General features: G+C 39.3%; 1 protein-coding gene across 9 annotated transcripts in view; it reads right to left on the bottom strand.

Annotated features, from left to right (window-relative positions):
- The window catches only part of MSRA (methionine sulfoxide reductase A), a 432124-nt gene that overhangs the window by 353618 nt on the left and 58061 nt on the right, over positions 1-20445 (bottom strand). The window lies entirely within an intron of this gene.

Genomic DNA, 20445 nt, shown 5'->3' with positions numbered 1-20445 from the left:
CTTAGTATCTAGCACAGTTCCAAGGAAATTATAGATGTTTAGCAAATGTTTTGAATTGAGTTGAAACAAATTAAACTGAGGTGATAATGGCTAAAATATATAAACACCCCAAAAGTTGTAGATGCATTTTTTGTGTGTGACTAAACCATATAGAGAGGTAAGTCCTTATAGCTTGGTATCACTAACCCTTTGCACACATTCCATAGTGCTAACCAGACACCATAACATCAATTGGCAAATTATAGGTCTTAGTGCAAGGCACTTCTTCCAATTAGCAAAGAAAGCTCTTCTTGTTCACAAACTGTAAAGTCTATCTCCTTCCTACTTGGTACAATTACAAATTCATTGTAACCTCAGCAGAGCCCTCGATGTTTCTAAATACTCTGTTCACTTATGCCTAAAAAGTTCCTCTGCTGGATATTCTACTTGCCCTTTTGGAACTACTCTCCACTCTTCCCTGCCCTATTTGAGTCCTATATGGACTATGCATTAATGGGCTCCCTTGATTTCCACCTTCTAGTTGGCTTTGGCTAATGGGAGACACTGGCAGAAGCCTGGACAAGACTGTCTACAAGTATATTCCTCTGGCTGTCTCTCCCTTTCAGGCCAGAATTTGGCAGTGGTTGTGTCCCTCTACTGAAGGGCACAGTTCCTATGGGATGATCCTCTCCTACAGCACAGCTCCATTCTTGTAATTGCCCCCTCCTTTTGCCCCTTTGGATCCAGTAGTGGTAAAGCTTTTGCTAACTCTGGGGTGCTCCACCATCCCTCAATGCTTTCTTTTAGCCCTGCCCACCTTTGTAACCAGTGTCTTCGTTCAACTTTCTCCAATTATCCCTCTTGAGTACTTCTGCCAGGACCCTGACCAAGACAGTCCCTTTGTCCACTACACAGAGAGATCATTCCAAGACTCTACTGCTGTCAGCATTCTACTCCAGGACCAAATTCAAAGTCTTCCACTCGATCCCATCTCTTCTCCTACCCTAAGACTATTCTTCACCAACAAGCTGGTACTCTTCAAGAATCAAGCACATGCCTCTTTTAGTACTCAACACATTTATCACACATTCCTTTGAACTTTTTTCTCTCCAAATGGACAAGGATGTGTACTAATCATCTCAGTACCCAAGTGCTTATCAGCGAACCAAAAATATATGTAAATACCTTGTCACGATTGCTTTTCCATACTAGAGTAACTCCACACTTCAATCATTTAGTCCAGTGCAAACCACTCCCAAGTATAGAACTTAATCACTATTCTCTGAGGTTACAACAGAAAGCACCTTAACCAAACAGCCTTTACTACCTTCTCTAGATACTAAAGAAGGGGACCCAGTGAAGACTTCAATAACAGGCTCCTATAGTGTCCTATCATCATCTTGTTCATGAAAAATCTTTTTCCTTCAATAGACGCCAATTCATATTTTTATGAAGACATGTATTTTATGGACAAATTATATAGCAATATTAAAGCATACCAGAAATGATATCCAGGATAATGGATCTCCATTGGGTTAATAGTTGTAATTCACTATTATGCTTTCAGAGAGTGCTTATGTAGACACAAACTATGAATTATAAGGAAGCAGAACAAGAGCCCACACAGACGTATAAGAGCTAAAGGTCATACTACAGGTCCTCCACATTCACAGGGAATTCTAGAGGTCTCAGAAATAGAGGAATTCTCTTTAAAGGTCTCTAGAACCTGCCTTTATGAATACTGAGATCCACCCAGAGGGAGCAAAAATCAGGCAGGGCTAAGCCAGAAAAGCCAAGGATTGTTGCCTTCCAATATTCTAAGCACCAATGACTTGCCCCCCCAAAATAACCCTATATCCTTGCTGTTCTATCACCAGCCTAAAGACCAACTCTGCCACTGAGGGAAGGGAGGGGACTGGATAAGAGTAGTAGATAAGTAGGTAAGAGACAAAGGGTAACAGTGGAGCTGGGTTGGTTTTTTTTTTTTTTTTTAAGATTTATTTATTTATTTATTTGACAGACAGAGATCACAAGTAGGCAGAAAGGCAGGCAGAGAGAGAGAGAGAGAGGAGGAAACAGGCTCCCTGCTGAGTAGAGAGCATGATGTGGGACTCGATCCCAGGACCCTGAGATCATGACCTGAGCTGAAAGCAGGGCTTAACCCACTGACCCACCCAGGCACCCGGAGCTGGTTTTAAAGAATGTGAAAAGTTTACTAACTAGTGAAAAAAAGGGAGGTCAGTCTAAGCAAAGAAAACAGAAAGTGCAGAAATTTGGGAAAAGGGCAAAAAAAAAAAAAAAAAATCAAGCACAGCATATGGTGAGGACCGATAGGAGATGGGAATAACAAGGTGGCTTGCAGTTAGATTGTAAAAAATTTGAGTATTCAGCTGAGGAGTCTGGACTCTATTGCAAGGAAAATAGAGAGCCACCAAAGGTCTTTGAAAAGAGAAGAGATGATTAGGCCTATAGTATTTCCTTAGTAAGATTATAAACCACCTGAGGTAAAGATATGTGTTCTATGAAAAAAAAAAAAAATGTGTTCTATGATTATTTATGTCATCCAAGGACCTTTACACATAGTTAGAACTACAATTTACATATTTTGTTTCCCCTTATCATTTCCCATAGTTCATTGCACATAGCTAATACTCAATTGATGTTTGCTGAATAAATGAATAAAATAGTCATTATTATAAAGTTTTTTCTATAATCAAGAACATACACCAGTGACTAATTGTATCTGCCAAGGCTATATAAGCAATGAAGTAAAACCATTACTCTAAAGCAGGAGTGACGAATAAAAAAAGCTAAAACTAATATTGAAGATCTGCCGACCAACATGAGCCCAGGGGGACATCTAAAAGCCAGTGAAAATAAAATAACCAGAAACTCACTAAAACCCTGTAAGCACCTTTGATTTGGTGTCTGTATATTTCCTGACTAATGAAAATTAAATAGCTCCTCAGAGTGATGAAGTGTTCCGCATGTTTTCATTTACGGTCAACCTTTGATATCTTCCGATCAAGATGGAATGTGACATTCATGTGAATTCAAACACGGATGTAAGGACCCAGGATTTTCCTTAATCATGGCAATCAGAGATTCGTTCAAAACTAAAAATGAGAGTAAATTTATGTTTTCTCTAACACTTCTAACTGGTTCTTTGGAGCAAAGAGAGTCCAAGTTACCAAAACTTAAAATATTTTAATACTAGCAAGTAACTTTCACCACTATCAACAAAAAGCCTAGGTAACAGGGCAAGCACATGTAGTGATTGTATTCACATGTATTCACATCACACCACAAATTACTATCCAAATATACAAGATACTTTATTGGATTAACAAAAGACATGGTCCCACCAACTAAGATTCACTCTAATACCCAGAATATAGAAACTTACATTTCTAGAAATCCAGTCTCTTTCTCCATTCCTAAAGAGAAGAGCCATGAGTTCACACTTAATTCAGGACAGAAGAGCCCACGCTCCCCTTTGAACGCACTTTGTAGCTGGCCAGCAAGCATGGAAAGAGCACTGTGCAGACCCAGCCCAAGGCAGAACTGTGGTCTTTCCAGATTCTCTTTGGTGCTCCTTCTAGGGACTGTCTCCTCTCTTTCTTTGCAATCCTTCTCTTTAAATGCCCAGTGATCTCTCTGGCCCCAGGGCACCCTCTTCTCTAACCTCTCTCTAGACTTACCTATCCTTCATTCCATCCTTTGTCATTGCTCTTTCGTTGAAGATCAACTTGGGAATTCAATCCCCAACAAAGCAGAGATGCCTAATTAAATGCCTTATAAAGTCCTGCAGAGGAACCCCAATGCTGAATGAGAACTCCTGAGATGCATAAGAAAAAGAATTCCAAGACAGATCTTAGGCATTATTCAGCCAGAGTTATTCTGGGCAGCTGTGCATATTCAGTACCCTCATATTATTTCATGAGGTAAACCAACTATTGTGCTAATATCCAAGCCACTACCTCACATACAGCCCAAATAGAACTTGTATTGAACCTTGTATTCAACTCTAAGATGCCTACTTCCACCTTAGCAGACCTTGCTCCAGGCTCCTTCAGGATCCCGAGCTTATAACAATAGCATGGTATCACACTACATCAAAATTATTTGTCTAGCCTCTTGCCCCAATAACCTATAGATCCATCTTTGGACTCTGTACCCTAGAGCCTAGCACAGTGTTCAGCACACAGTAAGTATGCTTGCCAAATCTGTGAAATTAAGGAACTATTCTTTGGTGCATTAACACTATAATCTAACTGGGGTTTTAATGTCATTAGTTGCAAGGATGGATCTTTGCTTCTTTGACACACAGCTGTAAGCGATGTGTCATGACCACCAAGAGCAAAGTTCCTGTTTTGGCAGCACTGGGTCACAGCAATGGCTACAGCTATGAACTGACACCTTTTTCCCCCTCTAAACTGCCATGAGTTACAGATTAAAGAAATGTGCAGTATCTATGGGAATGGCAGCTATTCTGACCCTATTGCCCCATAACATGTGTATTTTTTTTAAAGCAGTTATCTTAATTGTTTTTAAAAATTGACACAGTTTGTATTTTTGTATATTTTCTGTTTATTAGTTCATTCATTAAAGAGGTACCGGGTGTAGGCTATGGTCTGTTCTAACTTTTCTAACTGCTAGGGAAACAGCAGTGACTAAGACAAAATTCCTGTACCCATGGGACTGTCCAGATTCCTCAAATTCATCATGCAGATCTATGAGGCTTCCCTAACCATGAAATTGAACTTCTTGTCTTCCTAAGAACTGAAAAAGCAAATACAGGTTATGGTATCAATCTTTTAGAAAACTCAGTAATATTTCTGACTACTTCCTCTATCAGATCAATTCTGATTAGTCACTGCATTCATTTCCTAGGGCTTCAATAAGAAATTACCACAGATTTGGTGGCTTTAACACAGAAATTTATTCTCTTGTAGTTCTGGAGGGCAGAAGTCTAAATCAAGGTATCAGCATGGAAATGCTCCCCCAGAAGGCTCTGGGGAAGGATTCTTCCTTTCCTGCATACTAGCTTCTGGTGGCTTGGTAATCCTTGCTATTCCTCTGTTTATACCTGTATCACTCCAGTCTCCACCTCTGTCTTCACAAGGTCTGTCTTCGATGTGTGTCTTCCCATGGGTCTGTCTTCCCATGGTCTGTCATCCCTATATGTCTCCACATGGTCTGTCTTCCCTGTGTGTCTCCACATGGTCTGTCTTCCCGGTGTGTCTCTACATGGTCTGTCTTCCCTGTGTGTCTTCCCATGGTCTGTCTTCCCTGTGTGTCTTCCCATGGTCTTCTCTGCATCACTGATCTCCTTACCCTCCCACAAAATCTAAACCCCACATGACTGCAGTTTCTCTTCCAACATTGTAGGGATATGTTTTTCCTCACAAGTATTTAATCTATCTCTAATTTATTTTGCTAAAAGGTGTGAGATAGGGACATAACTTCACTTTTTTAATATAGCTAGCCAACTGCCACATCATCAATTATCCATCCTTCCAACTCTGATGATACAATGTCATCTCTATCTTAAAATAAATTCCCATCTAAACCTAGGTCTACTTTTCCATCTATCCATTGGCTTATTCCATTACTAAAGCCACACTCTTCACTAACTTTATAGTATGTTTTAATAAGTCCTCTTCTTTGTTGTCCTTTTCTTTAATCTCAGGTGTTCTCATGCATTTATTGTTTCATTTGAGCTCTATAATTGTTTCAGTGAATCCTTCAAAAATTTTTCATTGGGATTTTTACTGGATTTATATTTCATTTACATATGAGATTTGAAAAGAATTGACATCTTTACAATATTGATTCTTTCATTAACTTAAGGCTTCCCTTATGCCCTTTACTGAAGTTTTATAGCTCCTTCTCATATGTCCTTTCTTTAATTTCTTAGCTCATTCTCTGGCTCATCACTTCATTCAACCATCCTTCTCAAGCATAAGGACTTTCTTTTGCCAGGGAGTCTCCTAGAAAAATCCCAAACATGGATCAATCCAAGTGCTCGGCTTCAACATGCATTTACTTGAAATGAGATACCACTTCACACCTACCAGGATAGCTATAAGGAAAAACATTAAAAACAAGTGTCAGCAAGGATATGGAGAAATCAGAACCCTCATATGTCATTGGTAGATATGTGAAATGCTGCAGCAAATACAGAAAACAGTTTGAAAGCTCCTCAAAATGTTAAACATAGGCTGTCATATGACCTAGCAATTCTACCCCTAGGTATAGCCCCAAGATAACTGAAAATATATGTCCACATAAAGACCTGTCCATGAATCTTCACAGAAGCATTGTTCATGAGAGCCAAAAAGTGGAAACAACACAAAATGTCCATCAATTCATGAATGGGTAAACAAAGTGTGGTATACCCATTCACTGGAATATTATTCAGCCACAAAACGAAATGAAGTACTGATATATGCTGTGATATGGATGAACCTTGAAAACATTATGCTAAGTGAAAGAAGCCAGATACCACAGGCCACCTATCATATGACTCCATTTAAATGAAAGACCCAGAATAGACAAATCGAAAGACACAGGAAGTAGATTTGTGGTTGCCAAGGGCTAAGGGAGGGAAGAATGAATAGTGTCTACTACGGGGTACAGAGTTTCTTTCTAGGAAAACGAAAAATATCTATAATTAGACAGTGATGGTGGCTGCACCAATTTGTGAATATACTAAAAGCCACTGAATTGTACACTGCAAAATGGAGAATTTTATAGACTATGAATTATATCTCAATAAAACATTTTTTTTAAATAACTTTCCAAAAACATGCAAATACATGAGCTAGCTGCTAAGGGATTCTAGAATCACCTATACTCACAGACTGTTGCCCCTATAAACTCATGGTCTTCTACCTTCCACATTTTTCTAATCAGTTCTCTTTCATTCTCTTCTTAACGTCCAGTGCACATTTTATTTTCTACTTTACTCAGACCTCCAACCCTGTCACCTCCCATTCACTTTCAGCAGATAACATCATCTCAAAGAAAACTTCCCCACTTGCAATGGCCAAACCTATAAACCTCGTTTTTTGTGCCAATCCCCTCTTCTACCTTCCCCTTACAGGGATGGGCTGTTTCTCTCCTCTTCCAAGCTAATCCCTGCACTCTGTATCCTAGTCCCCCAAAGAATATCCCCCCACCTTCTGTAACTTCAACTTTTGCCTCCCTCCCAGCACTTGCTCAAGTCCATCCTACATAAACAAGCAAGCAAACAAACAAACAAAAACCCCCGGGAGATATCATCATGATAACAACCTAAGTCATTCCCAACTTCAGTCCCTCTCACAAGACCACCAACTAGCAACTATCCATAAATAAGACACCACCGTGAGAATCCCAGAATCCCAGGGTAAGACTAAAGCACCCTAATAAGCCACAGAGACCAAAAAGGACCATATTAGAAGGATAAGAAGAAGGACTAAACTCTGATCACATCACCCCTCCTGCAGGCTGGCACAGTACTGCACCAAGAGCGCCCCCTGGACCTACAATTCCTTCATGGAAAAAGAGAGTCCAATATAGACATCTAGCTACCCCAGTATTACAGGGTGACTCCTGGGAGACCTACTCAGATCTTACCACATACAGATCACTAGGGAAACTTGCAGAGCTTGACCAACAGGGATCAGATAGAGTTGACACAGGGAGCAGGGCTTATACCAACCGGCCCTGGGATTGTGGGAAACCACATCCCTGTTTGCAGGGGCACTGGAGCACAAATCCCAGTCAGTGGCTCCGTCCATCTGAAGGACTAAGCTTGGTTGGCAATTATACCTGAAGCCATACTAGCTGTAGAGGCTATATATAATGAGCCTGCCCAGACAGGGAAGCAAATTTGCAACCCTGCCCACCTATTGAGTATAGTCTACATATTTGTCTGACTAGTGGGTCTGGCCAGAGAAGCTGCACTATCACAAAGCTCATCCTATAGCCCAGCTTCAGCAGGGCTTGGCAGGGAACCAGGCCATCAATCTGGCTCAACTGTTGCCTCCAACAACCCGAAAGCCTCTGGCCTCCAACAACCAGAGAGCCTAAAATAACTCATGGAAGCCTTAGAGCCCAGCTTATGGTACTGCCTGGCCACAGAATGCAGCCTACAGCCCTAATCAACTGCTTAACAGAGCCTATGGCCCCACCTAGACAGGGAGTCTAATTAGACACCTTGCATAATCTCAGAGCTTAGCCTGAAGCCCAACTCAACAAAGGAGCCTGGATAGTTTCTCCTGCTTGACTGTGGAGCACAGTCTCTAGACCCACCCAACTTCAGGATATAGCTGAAGGCCCTTCCGATCAAAGAATTCGACCAGTGTGACCTTGCCCAACAGCACAGCATGGCCAACAACCTACCTGACTTACCCTGCCAAGGAACAAAGTCTGTGACTTTGTTCAACCAGAGGTAACTGCAGACTCTATCTAATTATATCACCTTCCACAGCTAGAAGCTCTGCCAGATCAAGAAGCCCACCCAATGGCCCTGACTGAGCACAGAGGCCAGCCAAGAGGCTCACCCAACCACACAGCCCAGCTAGTGTCACCCCTCCCATCCTTAGAACATAGGCAGAGACCCCAACAGCAAGTTCCACCTGCTATGAACGTTACCAGCTAACCTGTCTAATACCCCAATCTGAGCTGACTGGTGAAGGTTTTTCTCCCTGAAGCAAACCTGTGAAGTCTGAAAAGTAGAAACTTTTTCAAATATGTGATACTAATAGGAAGAATCAAGGATCACAAAAAATCATATAAACATGATATCACCAAAGTAAACTAAAAAACTCCAGTAAGTGACCCTAAAGAAATAGAGATCTATGTACTATCAAAGATTTCAGAATAATCCTCTTTAAAAAGAGAGAAAGAGAGAGGAAGCAAGATGGCAGAAAAGTAGCAGACTGAAATATTATTAGGTTCCAGGAGTTCAGCTAGATAGTTATCAAATCATTCCAAACACCTATAAATGCAACAGGACATAGAAGAGAAGAAGAGCAGCAATTCTAGGATCACTTTCTGGAAGGTAGGACATGTGGAGACGTGAATCCAAAGCAACGGGAAGATAGAACCCAGTGGGGAGAGGCCGGCTCCTGGCAAGTGGTGGATCAGTAGAGCACAAAATCAGAACTTTTAGAAGTCTGCTCCACTGAGGGACGTCACTCCAGAGGTCAAGCAGGGGTGAAGTCCTCATGGAGACAGTGTGGTCTCGGGACCTGCAGGGTCACAGAAAGATCAGAGGTGTCTGAGTGCGGTAGAGCTGCCAGGTATTGAAGTGAGGAAGCCAGCTGCAGACACGGAGCCAAGGAGTGAGCTCTCAGCTCAAGGTTACCTTAAACCATGATACAAGGCACAGTCGGTCACTAGTCTTCGAGCAATGACCCCACAAGTGGCAAATCCAGAGAGACCTTCTCCCTCCTCCTCTAGAAGGAGTGGTGCGGGAGCAAACAGCAGGAATCTGTTGGGTTTGGAGACTCCAAATGGGCCATGCACCAGAGACAGAAACACTTGGTCACAGGCCAGGTGAGCTTGGAGTGTGGCTGGAGACCAGGGAGATGGGAGGGACTGATTGCTTTCTCTGAGGGTAAACTGAGGAGTGGGGCTCAGAACTCTTGGCTCCTCCGGGCTGGAGACTTGGAAGCCACCATTTTCACTCCCATCCTCCAAAGCTCTATGGAAAGCATTCAGGGAAAATGAGCTCCCAAGAGCTGAACCCAAGCAATCAATTTGTCTGGCCCCTGGCAAGGGTGGTGCAATTCCACTTTGGGCAAAGATATTTGAGAATCACTGCAACAGGCCCCATCCCCAGAAGATCAGCAAGAACATCCAGCCAAGATCAAAATCACCGATCAACAAGAACTACGGAACTCCAGAGCTAGGGGAAAGCAAAGCACAGAATCCATGGGTTTTTCCCCATGATCCTTTAGTCTTGCAAAGTTAAATTTTTTTTATTTTATTTTTTCTTATTCTTTTTTTAACTTTTTCTCTTTTAACATTTTTTAACTATTTTATATTAACAATACCTTTTTTAAAGAGAGAGAGAAAGACAAATCAAAAAAACAGACTCTTAAGTACACAGAACAAACTGATGGTTGCCAAGGAGGAGGTGGGCGGAGGGACGGATGAAATAGGTAAAGGGGATTAAGAGTACACTTATCATGATGAGCACTGGACAATATACAGAATTACTGAATCACTATATTCTACACCTAAAACTAATATAACACCATATGTTAATTAAACTGGAATTAAAATTTCAAAACTTAAGTAAATAAACAAAGAGAGTAGTCCTCTTAAAGAAGTTCAGTGAACTACAGGAACACACAAACAACTAAACGAAGTTAGGAAAACAACACATGAACAAAATGAGAAGTTCAACAAAGAAATAGAAACCATAAAAAATTAAAAAAAAAAGAAATTCTAGAGCGACTGAATTAAAGAATTCAGTAGAAAGGTTCAATGTCAGACTCAACCAGGTAGAATAAAGAATTAATAAACTGAAAGACAGGTCATTTGAAATTATCCAGTCAGAGGAGCAGAAAAAAAAAGGAAAAAAAAGAGTGAAGAAAGCCTAGAGACACGATCAAAAGAAATAAAATACACATTATGAGAATCCAGAAGGTAAAAAGGAAGTGATAGGAACATAAAGATTATTTAAAGCAATAATGGCTGAAAACTTCCCAAACTCAGGGAGAGGACTAGACATCCAGATTCATAAGGCCCAAAGGACCCTAATTTTATTGAACTGCAAAGGGCTAAAACTAGACACACCAAAATTAAATTGTCAAAAGTCAAAAATGAAGAGAGAATTTTAAAAGCAGCAAGAGAAAAGTGACCTGTCATATTCAAGGGAGCCCCAATAAGATTATATGCAGATTTCTAAAAAAAAAAACAAAAACAAAAACAAAAAAAAAAAAAACTTTGCAGGCCAGAAGAGAATGGAATGATATATTTAAAATTTTGAAAGGGGGGGGGGGGACTAGCAACCAAAAATACTATACCCAGCAAAGTCATCCTTCAGAAATGAAGGAGAGATACTTTCCCAAACCAACAAAAGCTAAGGGAGTTCATCACTACCAGACCTGCCTTTCAGAAAATGTTATACAGCATTTTGCATATTGAAATAATGTGCTAATTAACATTGTAAAAACATAGGAATGTGTACAATTTACTACTACTTGTAAAAACACAGTCAAAGCCACATTCCCTAATATTGTAATACTCGTATGTAATTCATTTACAGTTCTAGTTTAAAGGTTAAAAACCAAACATATGAACTACAATAATGAACTGTGATAATTTGTTATTGGATTCACAATACAAAAAAGATGTAAATAGTAACATCAACATCCTAAAATATGAGGAGGATGTGGGAAGAAATAAAATTTAATGTCTCTGTATATCATTGAATTTAACTTATCAGATTAAAATACAATGTTATAAAAAAAATAAAATAAAATAAAATACAATGTTATAATATTTTATGTAAACCTCATGATATTCACAAAGGAAAAACCTGTATTAGGTACACAAAGGAATATGACAAAGGAGTCAAAGCATACAGCCACAAAAGCGTCATCAAAACAGAGACAAATGCAGCAAGAGAGGAAGCAAGTAACAAAGGATCTATAAAACAGAGAGCAGTAAAATGGCAATAGTAATTCCTAACCTACCAATAATTACTTTAAATGCAAACAGATCAAATTCTCCAATCAAAAGACATAGAACGGCTGCATGAATTAAAAAAAAAAAAAAAAAAAGATATGCTGCCTACAAGAGACTCACTTTAAGGACATACAGACTGAGAGCAAAGGAACAGAATTGTAGGATATTTCAACAAATAATAACTAAAAGAAAATAGTGATAACTATACTTATATAGACAAAACAGACATTAAGCTAAAAATGGTCAAAAGAGACAAGTAAATCATTATAATGATGAAGAGGTCAATCCATCAAGAAAATATAACAATTGTAAATATTTATACACACAGCATCAGTGCACCTAGTTATATAAAGTAAACACTAACAGAAGTAAAAGGAGAAATAAACAGCAATACAATAGTAGTTGGGAGCTTTAATACCCCACTCTTAACAGTAGACAGAGACTCTAAGGAAACTGAAGATTTGAACAACACTATACACCAAATGCATGTAAAAGACACACTCAGAACATTCCACCCAACAACAGCAGAATACATATTCTTCTCAAGCGTACATAGAACATTTTCTAGGATAGATCATGTTAGGCCCCAAAACAAGTCTCAACATTCTCAACAAGACAAAACATATCTAATACCTTTTCCAGCCACAATGGTATATGAAACTAAAAATCAGTATCAGGAAGAAAGCTGGAAAACTCAGAAATATACAGCATTAAACAACATATTCTAAAGAATGAAACTGGATTTCTATCTTATACTACTCACAAAAAATTAACTTGAAATGGACTAAAGACTAAATGTAAGACTTATAACCATATAAATCTGGGGAAAAGCTCTTTGACACTGGTCTTGGCAATGATTTTCTGGATATGACACCAAAAGCACAAGCAACAGAAGCAAAAATAAATAAATGGAACTACATCTAACTAAAAAGCTTCTGCACAGCAAAGAAACCATCAGCAAAAAGAAAAGCTTATCTATGAAATGGAAGAAGATATTTATAAATCACATATTTGATAAAGGGTGAATATCCAAAATACATAAAGAATCCATACAACAGCAAAAAAGAAAGAAAGAAAGAAAGAGAAAGAGAGAGAGAGAGAGAAAGAAAGAACAACTTTATTTTAAAAGTAGACATCTTTCCAAACAAGATACACAAATGGCCAACAGGTCTATGAAAAGGTGCTTAACATTACTAATCATCACATAAAGGAATGAAAACCATAATGAGATATGACCTTGCACCTGTCATCAAGAAAGCCAAGTGATAACAAGTTTTGATGAGGATGTGGGGAAAAGGAAACCCCTGTACACTACTGGTGGGAATGCAGATTGGTGCAGCCACTGTGGAAAACAGTATGAAGACTCCTTAACAAAGTAAATAAATAAAAATAGTACTACCATATGATTTAGCAATGTTACTTCTGAGTATATATCTGAAGGGAAAAAAATCACTCTCTCAAAAAGATACCTGCATGAAATAAGTCAGACAGAGAGAGACAAAGTCTGTATGACCTCACCGGCATGTAGCATCTAAAAATGAAAAACCAAACTCATAGCAAGAGACAGCAAACTGGCAGTTGTAGCAGGGGTGTGCAGGAGAGTTGAAAGGATGAAGGTAATCAAATGGGACAAATTTCCAGTTTTTAAAATGAATAAGTTCTGGGGCTGTAATGTATAGCATGATTATAGTTTATAATACTGCATTATATATTTGAAAGTTGCTAAGATAGTAAAACCTAAAAGTTTTCACCACAAAGAAAAAATGGTAACTATGTAAGGTAATGAAAGTATGAATTAGCCTTGTATGTGTTGACTAACATGTATCAAATCATCACTTCGTATACGTTAAATTAATACAATATTATTTCAACCGTATCTCAATAGAGCTCTTTAAAAAAATTGTCCTCATCAATGCCATACCTTCTGCATTATTAGTCAGCTCAGGATGTTGTAACTAATAAACCACAGACTTGGTGGCTTAAACCACAAACATTCATTTCTCACAGTTCTGGAGGCTGAAAAGCCCAAGATTGAGGTGCTGGCTGCTGGTGTCTGTTAAGTCTACCCTAGTTTTCGGACAGCTATCTCTCTGTTGTATCCTCCTCACATGGCGGAGAGCAGAGAAAGAGAAAGCAAGCTCTCTGGTGTCTCTTCTGATAAGGGCACTAATCCCATTCATAAGGGTTCGACCCCCATGACCTAATTACCTCCCATAGGCCCCTTCCTCCATACCTTCACATTGGGGATTTGGCTTCCACAAAGGAATTTTAGGGGGACACACACATTCAGGCCACAGCACCCCCCAAATCCAACGCAGCCCAGGTCCTGACCTCTCTGCCAATTGTCATCTGCGTCTCTACCTCCTGTCTTCCAACACATTCACCCAACAAACACTTAGTGAGCACCTACTAGGTGAAGACACAGTTCTCCACTCTGAGGATACAACAGCAAGCAAGAACAAGATTCCTCCACTCTTATGCCATTCCTATGTTCTAAGTGATGGGAATACAGAGGCAATAAACAAGTAACAAACAGATGAGATGACTACAGAGAGTCACCTTGCTGTGAATAAAATAAAACAGTGATGTGAAAAAGTGACTAGTGGGGGTGAAGGTCTGCTTTAAATGGGGTGGTCAGGAATGACCTCTCTGAAAAGGAGACACCCAAGCTGAGACCTGAGTGATTCAAAGGAGCCAACCATTAAAGTTCAAGGCTTCCAGAAAAAAGGAATTGTATCCCTGGAAGGCAGTAATGAACTTGGCAAGTCTGAAGAATAGAAAAACTTCCCCAAACTTCCAAAAACTTAGGATAGCCCCAACTATATGATAGTTTCCATATCGTTCTGCGTTTTCTCCATTATGGAATTTATAACACTATATTAGAATTGCATTTAATTAGAATTTAATTAATTATTGAATAATTTAATGTAATGTTATTTATTTAATAATTTAGTAATTAATTGCATTTAACTTATTCAATGCAATTGGAATTGCATTTAATTGAATGTCTTCCCCAACACACTGCACGTTTTGCAAGACAGGAAGCTTAGCATATATGATAGACATGCAATAAGTACCTTTACATGAACTTTCCAGGAGTTATAACCAAAAATGACATTTTTGTTTCTTTTCCAATATTTGCATTTATTTATATTGTTTATGGCATTGGCTGAAATTTCTAAAACGAGGCTGAATAACTATGAAAATACCTGGCATTTTATCTGGTCATGACTTCAATATGAAATTTTTTTTTTCCACCAGCAAGTTAAGTGATATTGCTAATGGTTTTTGCAGATACTCTATCGTGTGAGGAAAGTCATTTTCTATTTCCCATTGACAAAGAGCTTTTTGTTTATATTTAAGAAAAAGGAGACATTGGATTAAATCAAACTGTTTTGAGTCACTCTCAGGATGACCATACAGTTTTTCCCTCTAACAAATTGATAGGACTCATTACAATCCTAGCTTTCCTAATACTGTACTATCCTTGTGTTTCTGGAGTAAACATTACCTGACTATGGCAAATTATTCTTTTAAAATAAGGAGGTGGTTTTAGAATGTTGATTAAACCTGGAACTTGGGTGTCAGAACTGACTAATGAATTAGAGAACACACAAAATGCAAATAAAGAAAAAGAAATCTACTTGGGTAAGTCAATGAACCTAAGAACTGAGTCTTTGAAAAGAATAATAAAGTAGATAAATTTCTGGCAGATCTGACCAAGAAAAAGGACTGACCACAAAAGCCCAACATTAAGAATAAGAGGTTATATGCCCAGATGAAGTAAGCCCAGCCAGTCCTCACTAAAGTCTCAGTCTCCCCACTGTTAATCACAGAATATGCACTCACTGAGGGGGGGTGGTGTGTGCGAGGCTTAAATGAGGCAGTGTGTTCAGAGGACATAGTACACAAAGCACAGTGCTGGCTCCACTGAGAAATAAAAAGAAGTTCTCTTTTTAAAACAGCTAACATCTTAGATTTGGCTTTTATCCTGACTGTCCTTAACAGGTTATTCCAGTCTAATAACATGAATGACCACATTTTTCTTCTTCTTCTATGTCTGCAAGATGTTACATAATCTAGGCATTCTAGCTATATACTTTGCTTTTAAAACTACATAATCCCATTGGCATTTTAGATCCTAATTTCTTAGCTTTCTCTTCTCCATGCCTTTCATTATTCTTGAAATACTTATACTCTTCTACCTTCTACTTTAAAGGCAATTTTGGTAATTTCTATTTTCCAGAAATTTCTATTTTCTTAGAAAATCATCCATTTAAACATATATTTTCAAGTAAAGTTTGACATAGCATTCTCCTTGTGAAGTCCTCTGCATCTGAGGTTTGTCTCTATGGCAAGAATCCTAACTTTCCACAGCAAGGTCTTCAACAAACTGCACCACTTCCTTCCCACTTTACCTTTTAGGAGCCTACCACACCCTCAGTGCTCTAGGCACATGGACCTATTTGCCAGACCTCAGCTATCCCATGAGTTTTGTCTTCCTATCTTCACTTACGTTTTTCCCTGCCTGGACTGTCTCCTTCTGGTCCCTACACTTGATACAGTTCTACTCATCATTTAAGAACCAACTCAAATGTCAAATTCATTGTAGCACAGAATTGATCATGCCTTCCTCTGTGACTTGGTAAACCTTTGCTCATAATACTTCTCATGGTACTTCTCATAATGGGCCATAAATGTTTTTATTTCTCTGCAGCCAGATTCTGTTTCCTGATGACAGACTGTACCTATTTAATTTCTCTTCCTTTTTAACATCCTTGCTCTATCTAACCCTAGTACAGCAAATGCAAAATGCCTGGCACATAGTAGTAGCTCAAAACTATATTCTCATAGCTGCTTGCACTTGTGCTTTACAATCTGTGGTGATATACAATACACACACACACACACACACACACACACACACACAACCTACCTAGGTAACATATACTTGGTCTGTCCCCCCACTGTGCTGAAGAAAGAGATCTGAATTTTTTGCTCTCCACTGTATCCCCAGTTCTCAGCATAGCACCTAGCATATGGAAAATACTCCAAACATATCTGTTAAATGAGTACTATTTAAAGGAAATTCAGTAAGGCTGAATCTACATGAGGCAACTAATTGAGAGATAGTATTAATCTAAGACAGCTTGGGGATTTGACATATTTAGTAGGTTTTGGGGGTGCCTGGCTCGCTCATGAGTAGAGCATGCGACTGTTAATCTTGAGGTCATAAGTTCGAGCCCCACATTGGGCATAGAACCTACTTAAAATAAAAAATAATAATAAAGTAAAATAACAGAGATTTGAGAGACCTTCATTCTAGAGCCACCAAACGTGGCAGTTAGGTGAGGACCCATTAGGAGGCTAGAGGAAAGTCTGTCACTCTTGTGGCATAATAGCTTTTGAAACAATGGTGGCCAACCACATGAAGGAAAAGCTTCTGTCTCATTCCTTCATTCAACAAACATATATTGAGTACCTACCTTGTGTCAGGTACTTCTGGAGAGACTAAACATTCCCACATTAAGATACTTCCACATCCCCAGTCATATACCCTTCCCCTTGTAAGTAACACATGATATGTTAAAGCTATGCAAAAAAAAAAAAAAAAAATTTACCAAGAAACCTGTCTGACAGTCCCTCCCTATGATGATTCCGCTTGCTACAGGAGAAGGGATGGATCAGTCATAAGTAGGCTTAACTTGGGAATCTATTTTATGTATTTTGAGGACCTAGCATCCCACTGTTTTCACTTTTACAAAGTATTTAAAAGGAGACAAGATTAAGTGGCCCTGTGAGAAAAAACTATACAGCGGTGTAGGATTACAATGAGGGAAGAAGCCAGGGGGAGGTGGAATGATTTATGTTCACAGGCCACATAAGCATTCCAGATGGCCCCAAATTTGTCCTTCAGCACCTATCTGACATCATTCACCATACATTCATGAACCACGAACACACAGCCATGTAGTAGGTACCAAGGCATGACAGAAGCTAGGTCCAGATGATCAAAGTGAATCCATCACAGCCCAGAAATAGTCCCCCTGTCCCTGGTAACAACAGAAACTCTGTCATCTTACTGGGGAACTAAGAGGCTCTATGTAGACAAATAAAGCAAGTAAGAAATTTTCAGACTTGCTTGACCGCTAGACCTCTAACTAGGACAGTGATAATCTGGCTCTTCTGGGCACTTGTCCAACTGTGCCTTGAGAAAATGTTGCTCTGTATTTTGCATGCCCTTCTGTAGTACAGAAGTAGCTAAATTGGACTGGGTTAGAGGAAAGCCAGGCACCTAAATCATGTCATATATAAATGGTTGAATACAGAAGGGGTATTTTTCAAACACGTGAAAGGCTGCCACATATCAGAATTAGATTTTGTTCTGTATGACCTCAAAAGGTACAAGGAGGATTAGCACATGAAAGTAATAAGAAGAAAGATCACAGCATCACAGCTCTATAGAATAACCTACCAAAGATAGCACAGGTCAGCCAGCCTTGGAGAAAGCGAGATCTCTATTGTGAAGACCAAGACAGTCACTTGACACAGATTCAGCAAAGGAGACAGAAGGATCAGAGGAGGTGATTTTGCTGGATAATATTTAAGTTATTGTCCAAATATGAGAGCCCATTTTAAAAAGTACAGCAAACAACTAAAGAGAATCTTAAATGCATTCATCAGACAATGAGATGAGTGGGCAGTGGTGGTTCTCATTTATGCTATTTCTCCCACCTAAACTCTTCCCCCTATTTCTAGCCAGCAGTGACTTATTTGAATCTCTCTTGGCTGCAGACATCTCTGATATGAATCCCAGTGGGCAAGAAGATGGGAAAAGAGGCTAGAGAGCAAGCCACAAATCTGGACAATCTACATCTATGAAAACAAAAAATCACCCAAGAATGATTAAGAGTTGAGCAAAATAAAATGGATGGTGGTGGAAGCTGGCTTCTATTCAAATCTGAATTAAAAAAAAAAAAAAATACCAAAATAGGCCAAATCTTGCTTGTTTCAAACCCAGCTTCAAAGAGATATTAACTAAACAATTTTGATGGTGCGAGAGAGAACCAAGGAGGGCCTAAATTGTGGGCCTGGGTGACAGCAAGGTAATAAAACTGGACAGGAGCTTAGTACATGTCTACTGAATGCATGAATCACTCAATGAGGCAGCCAGCCTTGGCCACAATCCGAGAGCCAGGGATTAAGTGAAATCTAGGTTCTTGGGAATAAGAGATGATAGAACCTACTGAGGGCAAAGGTGTCAAGTAGAACATACCCATAAATATGTTGAAGTCAGAAATTATGGTAACCTATCTTTCACTGGCTAGTGATGGTAAAATCCAGAGCTAAGTAAGGTCATGTTCAGACTGGTTTTGGACTGCATGCTACCGTTTCATCACTACCCTGGACAATTCAACCATCGGTGGGAAAAGATGGCAAGCGAACTTCACGAAAGTAATGACTTCAGTTCCTCATTTTGGTTCTTCACAATATATACTGAACTACTATCAGAGACAAACTGCTCTTGAAAAACAGCATGGTATATTTTCAAAATGTGTAAATTCAAATGCTGAAAGCACATGACAAGGAAAAGGAAAGCATGCATACACTTCGGCATTTTAGTACTCTGAATATTAATTCTATTAAAATTAAAATTAAGTGCTAGGGAGAGAAGGATTAAAACTGATATACTTTCTGATGTCAAATGTGGTTCCTTTGCCAGAGTACTTATTTTAAAGGCAGGCACTATATGCATTGTATTTCCTGGTCTTAATTTGTGTTTTGCTATGCTCAACAATTTTAATGCCAAGAGGAAGAAACTAAGAAAGAAAGGGAATGTGCTGGTCTGAACCTGGAGAGTTGATCTAATTGAACTGAAAAAATTAAAAACACTTCTCCATCTGTTCAGTACACCTGCTGATGGAGCACTACCACAGGTAGGGAGGAAATCCATCAGAGACCAGTTATAAATAGATTTTTATTTCATCTGCTAAAAGCCTGGCAGCCGAGGTGGGAGGGCTGCCCACATTGGCAGCCAGGCAAAAGCTCTGAGCTGCTTTTGTGTTTAGGTGAAAGGAATAAGGAGACAGAAACCAGCAACAACAAAATAAAGCAAATTTCCCAATAACTCATTTGACAACCAACCAGTAGTCACTAAGTTCGCTTAAAGCATGTCACGCATTTCTGAGTGCTGGGGAGATCAAATAATCTGGCATTATTTGGATGGCACACCCCCTTGTGAGGAGGTATAGAAGCCCAATGGACAACAGACATGTTCACCCATCAGTTCTGTATACAAAGTTTGGATGTTCCAATTTCCCTTGTGGCACCCATAAAATTAAACCAAGAGGGAGGGGCATATTGATAGCATGATATTGTCAACTTTACTGACACGCCATATCTTTCTGAGGATATAAGGTTGATGGAAATTCCAATATACTAAAATGTCAACTGGAATCAAATGTGTTCATGGACAAGAGAAAGCAGCAAGCCCAATCCATGAAATCAGTCTATGGAGAGACCATGAGTGGTGAGAAGCATTAGGGTCCCTCCTTGTACGTGGGAGTCAGAGACAGGAACTCCTTGTCACATCCCCTTCAGCCTCTAGACGGGCGCCTCACACCTAGAGCAAGGGGAGCAAAGGGCAGTCAAGCTGAATGAACCAATAGCAAGGCCAGCGACAAGACGATCTTCCTCTTTGAGTAAAAACAGGATCAAATGGATGCCTCAAGAAAGGACTGATGTGAGTATTCAGAGCAGATACTTAAGTGCAAA

Source organism: Mustela lutreola, chromosome 1, assembly GCF_030435805.1.
Source record: "Mustela lutreola isolate mMusLut2 chromosome 1, mMusLut2.pri, whole genome shotgun sequence".
NCBI lineage: Eukaryota > Metazoa > Chordata > Mammalia > Carnivora > Mustelidae > Mustela > Mustela lutreola.
This window is presented reverse-complemented; position numbering and strand designations above follow the sequence as displayed.